We start from the raw sequence: 10,245 nt of genomic DNA, 5'->3' as shown, positions 1-10,245 counted from the left end.
CCGCCATATGAAATCCAAAGAAGAAGAAGAAGACTGAAGGAGGAGAGATTACTAGAAACTAACTAGGTTTACCCTTTTATCTGCAGATTAATTGTCAGAGTAGAGGACCTTGTGCATTTCAGGTAAAATAACAACCCAATGTTTATATCCCAGGACAAATTAGCTAGCAACAACAAGCTAGCTCGCGAAATTGGCATGAATGTTTCATGCATTTCGACCTGTCCCCAAATTAAAATAGTTGGTTCAGAGTTCCTTTTTGATATTTCAACCTGCGTGTCCTGATCACGACTGGTGTGGATGGACAAAATCAACATGCGTGCGATGGCGCACGTGGATGCACGCACGCGCCCGGTCTAGTCAGCATGCTAGAGACAGAATATGGAGAATGAACAGAGAGCATCTTCAAGTCCCGACATGTATTAAATACATACACTACCAGTCAAAAGTTTGGACACACCTACTCATTCAACGTTTTTTCTTTATTTTAAAATTTGTTTACATTGTAGAATAATAGTGAAGGCATCAAAACTAAGAAATAACACATATGGAATCATTTAGTAACCAAAAAAGTGTTAAACAAATCAAAATATATTTTATATTTGAGATTCTTCAAATAGCCACCCTTTGCCTTGATGACAGCTTTGCACACTCTTGGCATTCTCTCAACCAGCTTCACCTGGAATGCTTTTTGGTAATTTTATAAATCACTATTTTAGAAAAAACCCATAACAAATCTTTACAAATAAAGAATCTAATTACATTTCTGAAATTAAGCAGGAATATTGTCACACCCTGGCTCTGGGACTCTATATGTTGAGCCAGGGTGTGTTCATTCTATGTGTTGTATTTCTTTGTTGGGAGTTCTAGTTTGTTTATTTCTATGTTGGCCTGAGTGACTCCCAATCAGAGGCAACGAGTGTCAGCTGTGGCTGGTTGTCTCTGATTGGGAGCCATATTTAAACCGTCGGTTTTCCCTTAGTGTTTGTGGGATCTTGTTCCAGTTGGTTGTGTTTAGACTTAGGACGTCACGGTATCGTTTGTTGTTTTGTTATTCGTGTGTGCACTTTAATTAAATAAAGTATGTTCGTTCAACACGCTGCGCCTTGGTCTACTCGATACGACGTACGTGACAAATATGATTTTTTACTTTTGAAGAGAGCCAACAAATACATTTTCAACTCACATAATGGCAAACAAACCTGGTAAACATCTTGCAGCCCTCACAAAACAAATACACACCAGTTATAAAAAAGAAAGATACAAATGCATTAATTAGAAACAACAACCCGATTAATTACAATTTTAAACGTTTTTATAAAATCTATATAAATCAGTTGGACTGATCCTACAGCCTTCTTAGACTCAACAACCCTGAAGCAATTATCATCAGAAAAAAAAGAATCACTAAAAACAGAGATCACCCAAAAATAAATATTAGACACTTTTCAAAAATTTGCTTGGAGAAAAGCACATGTATCAAACAGTTATTTCAGTTATATTAAAAACAGGAACATCTGGAGAGTCCCCTGCTAAGTTTAATAAATAAAATAAGTAGAAGTAATTATATTTATTCTCGGTAATACCAATTACCCCACCAAAGACATTCTTTAAAAAAAGTATACTTGTTAATAAAATACTTTATATGAGTTACTATTGGAACCAAGACCTAAAAATAACTGATATTGGCACAAGGTTGAGGGAGCGTTGGAACATAACTAACAAAATACAGTTAACTAAAATGTATGCTTAATCCAGTATAAACTAAAGTATATAATGTATTTCACACTAGCGACAAAATTCAGAAATTCTACAGCACAATCGCAAAGTCAGACCTTAAGTGTAAAACTAACAATTACTCAATAATCTATGCCTTCAGGGAATGCTATGAAGTCCAAAAGTTATGGGAGGAGTTAGAAAGTTGGCTGTCAGAAGTATTACAATGTAAATTTACTTTTAATCCGTCTGTTTGCATATTTCAAGACATGGCATATGAGGGTGAAGTGAGATGGGTTGGAAAATAATTTTCTTGTCAATCATCTTGAAAAAACATATACTTAAAAACTGGAAATCAACCAATCCTCCATCATTAACATAATGGAAAGGTCAAATTGTGTTATTATCTAAATCAGGGGTGTCAAACTTAATCAGAGCAAGGGCAATATTGAAAAAACAAAATAACAAAAATGTAGCTAGGTTGTGTAACATTAAACTAAAAACATTTTTTTATTTTTTATGTTGCACTGCATGGATCACCAGTGCAGTTGAATGCAGCATTTCTGTATGGCACACTCAAAATGTCTTGTAGTTGATAAACCAGCCTAGGTTACTGCTTAAATGTTGCTGTAATAGGCCCACATGTTTCTCCTTTGCATTGTGTTTTGTTGCAGGTTTTGTTTTTCGGTTATTAATTGTCAATCTTTAAAAACCGAATCCATACTGCAACATTTTAGTAGCCTAGCTAGGACTGTGGCATTTGTCTGTCTGTATACGTTCCTTCCGCTGTGCGGTAAACTGGACACACTATAGCAGTGTGCAATTGGCAGTGCAATTGAAGTTGCATCAGCCTGTAATTTTACAGTGGTGGAAAAAGTACCCAATTGTCATACATGAGTAAAAGTAAAGATACCTTAATGGAAAATGACTCAAGTAAAAGTGAAAGTCATCCAGTAAAATACTACTTGAGTAAAAGTCTAAAAGTATTTGGTTTTAAATATACTTAAGTATCAAAAGTAAATGTTCTCTTGATAAGTGCATGAATTGGACCATCTTCCTGTCCTGCTAAGCATTCAAAATGTAACTAGTACTTTTGGGTGTCAGGGAAAATGTATGGAGTAAAAAGTACATTGTTTTCTTTAGGAATGTAGTGAAGTAAAAGTAAAAGTTGTCAAAAATATAAATAGTAAAGTAAAGTACAGACATCCCAAAAAACGACTTAAGTAGTACCTTAAAGTATTTTCACTTAAGTACTTTACAACACTGTAATTTCATAATTACTCAACGGTTGACTCATTTATACTTGCTAGTGTGTCCTATTGTCCTTTAGTAGTAATGTATACCCGCATGGTGTGTGAATCCTTTATCTTATAACTTTTTGACAACCAAGATGACATTTTCTGTAGGCTACAGCAATGACCATTGGAACCGAAACTTGGCATGGACATTTAGCCTACAAAATGTTTAAGCCTTCGGTGCGGTAGAAGATTCGGTCAGTGCCATTGGTGATAATATGATACGGCTCACTGGCAGGCTCATGTGTGGGTGTGGGTATGTGGGTCTGGGAAGAGAGGTGTGTGTTGGCAATGCACTGCCGTTTATCGTGCAGCAAATTGGCAGTGCTTGCTGTGACTTGTAGTTAAGCGCATCTCTGGCTATATGTAAGCGGGCAAAAATGCGTTGACAACCCAAATCATTGCGCCGGCAAATATACATTTGTCACGGGCCGGATTCGCCCCACTGGCCTTGTGTGTTGACACGTGATCTAAATGTTGAAAGTGCGTGGGCGATGGAGAGAAACAAAATGGTGCAGTTTGAGGCCATGTGGTGGAAAGTGTTGCTGGCGCTTCTAGAAGGGGGTGTGAGCAGGTGTGTCTGGGAAGGTGTGATGTTGTGGATGTCTGTGTGCTTCTGTATGTTGTCATTTTTATGTATATGTTTTGTTTAAAAAATAAAATCTTACAAAAAATAGAAAGGCATTTAACCCCAAAATTGCTCTCCACCCTGGGGCACAACAACGCGCCCTCCCCTCTGACCCAGGGCGGGCATTAGGGGCCTGGCCCGCCCTACCGTACCGCCTTGCCCATCCAAATAAAATATTGAAATATTGGTAATTTCTTTGACCGAGACACGCGCAGTATAGACCATTCTTGATATACACGGGAACCTGTGGAGCGTGTAAAACCCAGCACCTACTACCATACCACGTTCAAAAGCACTTCCATTTTTTGTGTTGCCCATTCACACTCTGAATGGCACACATACACAATCCATGTCTCAATTGTCTCAAGGCTTAGAAATCCTTCTTTAACCTGTCTCCTCCCCTTCATCTACACTGATTGAAGTGGATTTAACAAGTGACATCAATAAGGGATCATAGCTTTCGCCTGGATTCACCTGGTCAGTCTATGTCATGGAAAGAGTAGTTCCTAATGTTTTGTACACTCAGTGTACAGTTGAAGTCGGAAGTTTACATACACCTTAGCCAAATACATTTAAACTCAGTTTTTCACAATTCCTGACATTGAATCCTAGTAAAAATTCCCTGTCTTAGGTCAGTTAGGATCACCACTTTATTTTAAGAATCTGAAATGTCCGAATTATAGAAGAGAGAATGATTTATTTCAGCTTTTATTTATTTAATCACATTCCCAGTGGGTCAGAAGTTTACATACACTCAATTAGTATTTGGTAGCATTGCCTTTAAATTGTTTAACTTGGGTCAAACGTGTCGGGTAGCCTTCCACAAGCTTCCCACAATAAGTTGGGTGAATTTTGGCCCATTCCTCCTGACAGAGTTGGTGTAACTGAGTCAGGTTTGTTGGCCTCCTTGATCTCACACACTTTTTCAGTTCTGCCCACAAATGTTCTATAGGATTGAGGTCAGGGCTTTGTGATGGCCACTCCAATACCTTGACTTTGTTGTCCTAAAGTGAAAGTGGTGCAGAGTGGGGGTGATGTGTTCCCAGGGTTTGGTGCATGTGAGGACCCTAGCAGCAGAGATCTGGACGTACTTAAGCCTATCCAGGGCTTTGCTGGACACCCTGAATAGGACTCCATTGCAGTAGTCCAGATGTGATGTAACAAAGGCATGTATGAGGGTCTCCGCTACCAGGTCTGTGAGGGATGGTCAGAGTCGGGAGATGTTACGGAGGTGGAAGAAGGTGGATTTGGTGATGGATTTCATGTGGGGTCCAGGATGACACCCATTTCTGACCTCAGATGATGGGCAGATGGAGCAGCCGTCGATAGACATCACAAGGTCACCCAATTTCTTTAGGAGAGCCTTGGGAGCCACCAGCATGACCTCTGTTTTGACAGTGTTCAGTTTGAAAATATTAGATGCCATCCAGTTTTTTATGTCCTGGAGACTGTTGATCAAAGACGGGGGAGGGAGGTGAGAGGTGGGTTTGGTGTGAGTGTAAATCTGTGGGTTTGGTGTGAATGTAAATCTGGTTGTCATCTGCATAGCAGTGTAAGTTAGGACCATAGAGGCGGATGATTTGGCTCAGGGGAAGCATGTAGATGATGAACTGCAGGGGTCCAAGCACGGAACCTTGAGGCACGCCTTGGTTGACAGGGGTTGGGGGCGATTTGGAGTCTCCAAGGGACACAAATTGCTTTCTGTCAGCCAGGTAGGACTGGAACCAGCTGAGCAGAGTTTCGGTGATGCCCAGAACAGTTTCCATGTAGTCGAGAAGGATACTGTGGCAGACAGTGACAAATGCAGCGGAGAGGTCAAGGAGGATGAGGATATTGAAGTGGCGAGAGTCAGCGACAATGTGGAGGTCGTTGTTTACTTTTACCCGTGCAGTCTCTGTGCTGTGCTTGGCCCAGAACCCCGATTGGAGAGGTTCGTACGGTACAGGTCGTAGTTGGTCATGTGACATTATAGTTGGGTGGCAACTGCTCGCTCCAGGATTCTGGCAAGAAACAGGAGTTTGGACAAAGGATTGACATCTAACTTGGATAACATTGGTTTTAGGTCATTTTTGCCTGTTATACTATCTGGTTAGTTACATTATTATGATTCACATATATCTAGCTGATAATTATGAAGTAAAATGTTTGCTTTGTGTATATCTTGTTTAGTCTCTATTGTTGCCATTGTTCTGGCTGGAAGAAGGTTCAGTTAATGGGGAGATGCAGCGTGAGGTAATAGGGTAGGGGGAGTGTGAGTGCTTCTCAAATTAAATGTTTTATGCGTTCTCCACACTCTTGTCCTCACAAGAACGTACTCAAGAGAACATTCTCGGAGAATGCACTTGGAACATGAGAGTGTGTAGTATGGTAGTATGCATATTGAGAAACGCCCAACTTGATGGAAACATCTCTGGTGGGAAGATTTGCATATTTTATTTATGCAGATTTTAGAATATTCACAATAAATCTGTTGCCAATTGGATGGAAACCTAGCTAATGATAATGATTGTTTATTTCACATAAGGGAACATGCACATCTGAGGAACATGCTTCATGAGAGTAGGTATACTTAGGATAGCTGAAGCTGCTGGTAGATGGATTCAATTTTAGACCCCAAAAAAATTAAACGTTCAGAAACTTATTGCAGAGCTCAAGAGAGCCAGTGAGGAGGGAGGGGGGAAACAGAAGCAATTTGCTGCCAGAAACAACTCACAAGATACAGATCAGGGAATTTTCTAAATGTGAAACCTACTTCCTTGAAACATATTAACTGAAACTGTCGTTGTTGCATCCAAGACGATTAATTGCAGGCCTTTTCCATTGTCTGATATGGCTACTTGCCAAACTATGTTTGCTCATGACAACAGTTTGCGGTGAAGTCGTGGAGGTTCTGCCATTTTCCAGTGAACAGTTTTAAATCCCCCCATTTCATGTTAAAGAGCGATATCACCAGGATCAAATGACACTAGGCAATGCAGCCTTCCACAGGGAAGTACACATGCAAATTTACCTCTTTCCCCCTCGGGATGTCTTCCTGCAACTTCTAGCAATCTTCCATCTACAAGTATCATGCCAATCAAATCTTAATACATAGTTGTCAAGAGTTAAACCGTCCAAGTACCAGGATATGCTTTTATTTGGAAAGGGGGTCAACTTTGGGTGAAATCATTTTGAAAGGGTTAGAGAAATGATAAGAAGTCTCGGCACAGCTATCGAGCAGCCTGGTGAGGTTGGGAACTAACTAACTAACTAACCAGTCAGGGTTAGGGGTAAGTTACAGTCAGTGTTCTTGATTATCATGCATGCTCAGAGCCAGGGGACAAAGGTACAGTACAAGAGACTAAATCTTGGCCCAAGGAATCACAATGACCAATTCATCAGGACTTGGATGTGTGAGGACTGGACTGAAAAGACAGAAACATTTATGAGATGTTGAAGGATCTGTTACTGAAAAGGTGATATGCCTTATTTAAATGCTCAGGGAACTTGTGTAACATCAACATAGTAAGAGAACAAGTGCAAATGTTTGCTTAAACAAAAGAGCAATGTTTGTGCAGTTCTATTGAAATATTCTAAAGAGCACAGTCAGATGAATCATCTTGGAATAGTAAGTTGACAGACACATCTAACATTTGAGTGTTGGTTTGACACCAATTACAGATTTTCCCCTTGGTTACCTATACCAATGAAAATATTTAAAAAACTAAACCTGTCATGGAAGTTGTTGATGCATATTCAATGGGCCCCACCTTGCAACAACATACACTTTCTTTTTGTAATATATTTTAATTGAAGAGTTGAAAGTGCAGAAGAGTAACAACGCTGTTACACTTCTATTTTATATCCCAGATTGAACACACATTTATGAATAATTGCATTAATCAAGTGTGCAGCACTACGTACAAAATGGTTTAGACAATAAGCTCCTGTATAGTTTGAATTGCTATCCTTATTTTGTTTGTCTATATACTATGGTATTTACGGTATGCTATTAGCTGCAGTCACGTAAATCAAATCAAATCAAATTGTATTTATCACATCCGCCGAATACAACTGGTGTATACATTACAGTGAAATGCTTCCTTACGAACCTTTCCCATCAATGCAGAGTTTAAAAAAATAGTAACTAACACAAGAGGGACAAAATAAAATACACAAGAATGGAGCTATATACAGGGAGGGTAAAGTGACTAGGCATCCGGATAGATAATAATAAGAGGAAAATAAAGAATAAAGAGTAGCAGCAGCAAATTATGAGTGTAGAGGTGCATGAGTGTGCGTGTGTGAGTGTGCATGTTTGTTTGTGTTGTGTCGATATATGTGTCTGTGTGTACAGTTGAAGTCGGAAGTCGGAAAACTTGTTTTTCAACCACTCCACAAATTTCTTGTTAACAAACTATCGTTTTGGCAAGTCGGTTAGGACATCTACTTTGTGCATGACACAAGTAATTTTTCCAACAATTGTTTACAGACAGATTATTTCACTTATAATTCACTGTATCGCAATTCCAGTGGGTCAGAAGTTTACATACACTAAGTTGATTGTGCCTTTAAACAGCCTGGAAAATTCCAGAAAATGATGTCATGGCTTTAGAAGCTTCTGATAGGCTAATAGACATCATTTGAGTCAATTGGAGGTGTACCTGTGGATGTATTTCAAGGCCTACCTTCAAACTCAGTGCCTCTTTGCTTGACATCATGGGATAATCAAAAGAAATCAGCCAAGACCTCAGAAAAAAAATTGTAGACCTCCACAAGTCTGGTTCATCCTTGGGAGCAATTTCCAAACGCCTGAAGGTACCACTTTTTTTTATTTATTTAACCTTTATTTAACTAGGCAAGTCAATTAAGAACAAATTCTTATTTACAATGACGGCCTCCACCGGCCAAACCCGGACGACCCTGGGCCTATTGTGCGCCGCCCTATGGGACTCCCAATCACGGCCGGTTGTGATACAGCCTGGAATCGAACCAGGGGGTCTGTAGTGACGCCTCAAGTACTGAGATGCAGTGCCTTAGACCGCTGCGCCACTCGGGAGCCCTTCATCTGTACAAACAATAGTACGCAAGTATAAACACTATGGGACCACGCAGCTGTCATACTGCTCAGGAAGGAGACGCGTTCTGTCTCCTAGAGATTAACGTACTTTGGTGCGAAAAGTGCAAATCAATCCCAGAACAACAGCAAAGGACCTTGTGAAGATGCTGGAGGAAACAGGTACAAAAGTATCTATATCCACAGTAAAACGAGTCCTATATCGACATAACCTGAAAGGCCGCTCAGCAAGGAAGAAGCCACTGCTCCAAAACCGCCAAAAAATAGCCAGACTACGGTTTGCAACTGCACATGGGGACAAAGATCGTAATTTTTGGAGAAATGTCCTCTGGTCTGATTAAACAAAAATAGAAATGTTAATGACCATAATGACCATCGTTATGTTTTGAGGAAAAAGGGGGTGGCTTGCAAGCCGAAGAACACCATCCCAACCGTGAAGCACGGGGGTGGCAGCATCATGCTGTGGGGGTGCTTTGCTGTAGGAGGGACTGGTGCACTTCACAAAATAGATGGCATTATGAGGAAGGAAAATTATGTGGATATGTTGAAGCAACATCTCAAGACATCAGTCAGGAAGTTAAAGCTTGGTTGCAAATGGGTCTTCCAAATGGACAATGACCCCAAGCATACTTCCAAAGTTGTGGCAAAATGGCTTAAGAACAACAAAGTCAAGGTATTGGAGTGGCCATCACAAAGCCCTGACCTCAATCCTATAGAAAATGTGTGGGCAGAACTGAAAAAGCGTGTGCGAGCAAGGAGGCCTACAAACCTGACTCAGTTACACCAGCTCTGTCAGGAGGAATGGGCCAAAATTCACCCAACTTATTGTGGAAGGCTACCTGAAACGTTTGACCCAAGTTAAACAATTTAAAGGCAACGCTACCAAATACTAATTGAGTGTATGTAAACTTCTGACCCACTGGGAATGTAATGAAAGAAATAAAAGCTGAAATAAATCATTCTTAAAATAAAGTGGTGATCCTAACTGACCTAAGACAGGAAATCTTACTAGGATTAAATGTCAGAAATTGTGAAAAACTGAGTTTAAATGTATTTGGGTAAGGTGTATGTAAACTTCTGACTTCAACTGTACTTTCTGCCCTGGGAGTTGAACACTTATTCAGATTGAAGAGTGACGTAGCAAAAACATTGCTCAGCTATTAAGATTTTTACTGTAGGAGTGTTGGGCTCAACGAGACAATTCTGTTTACATTGTCCTTCTTGGAGGGGGGCAACTCTCGGGCGAGGGTCGTGTGCTACCTCCGGTGGTCGAGACGTGAGAAATTCACAGCTTTACATTACAGTAATACATCTATTCTCAGGATTTTTTTTATACCTCTCGAGAATCTCCTTCAATCTCCTGAAATGTTTTAGTCTACTGTATGTGGAAGCTATCCCATACCTCAGACATAGGCTTTATGTAGCTTTACCTTCTAATAATGACATTTATGTCCTTGTCTAACTCCTTGTCTAGTTATTCATAAGATTTTCAGTATTTTAATTTGACCATGCCAAAAATGTTGATCAGTGCCACACCTAAGATACAATCACCC

The sequence above is a fragment of the Coregonus clupeaformis genome, chromosome 30, assembly GCF_020615455.1.
Source record: "Coregonus clupeaformis isolate EN_2021a chromosome 30, ASM2061545v1, whole genome shotgun sequence".
NCBI classification, from domain to species: Eukaryota; Metazoa; Chordata; class Actinopteri; order Salmoniformes; family Salmonidae; genus Coregonus; species Coregonus clupeaformis.
This window is presented reverse-complemented; position numbering follows the sequence as displayed.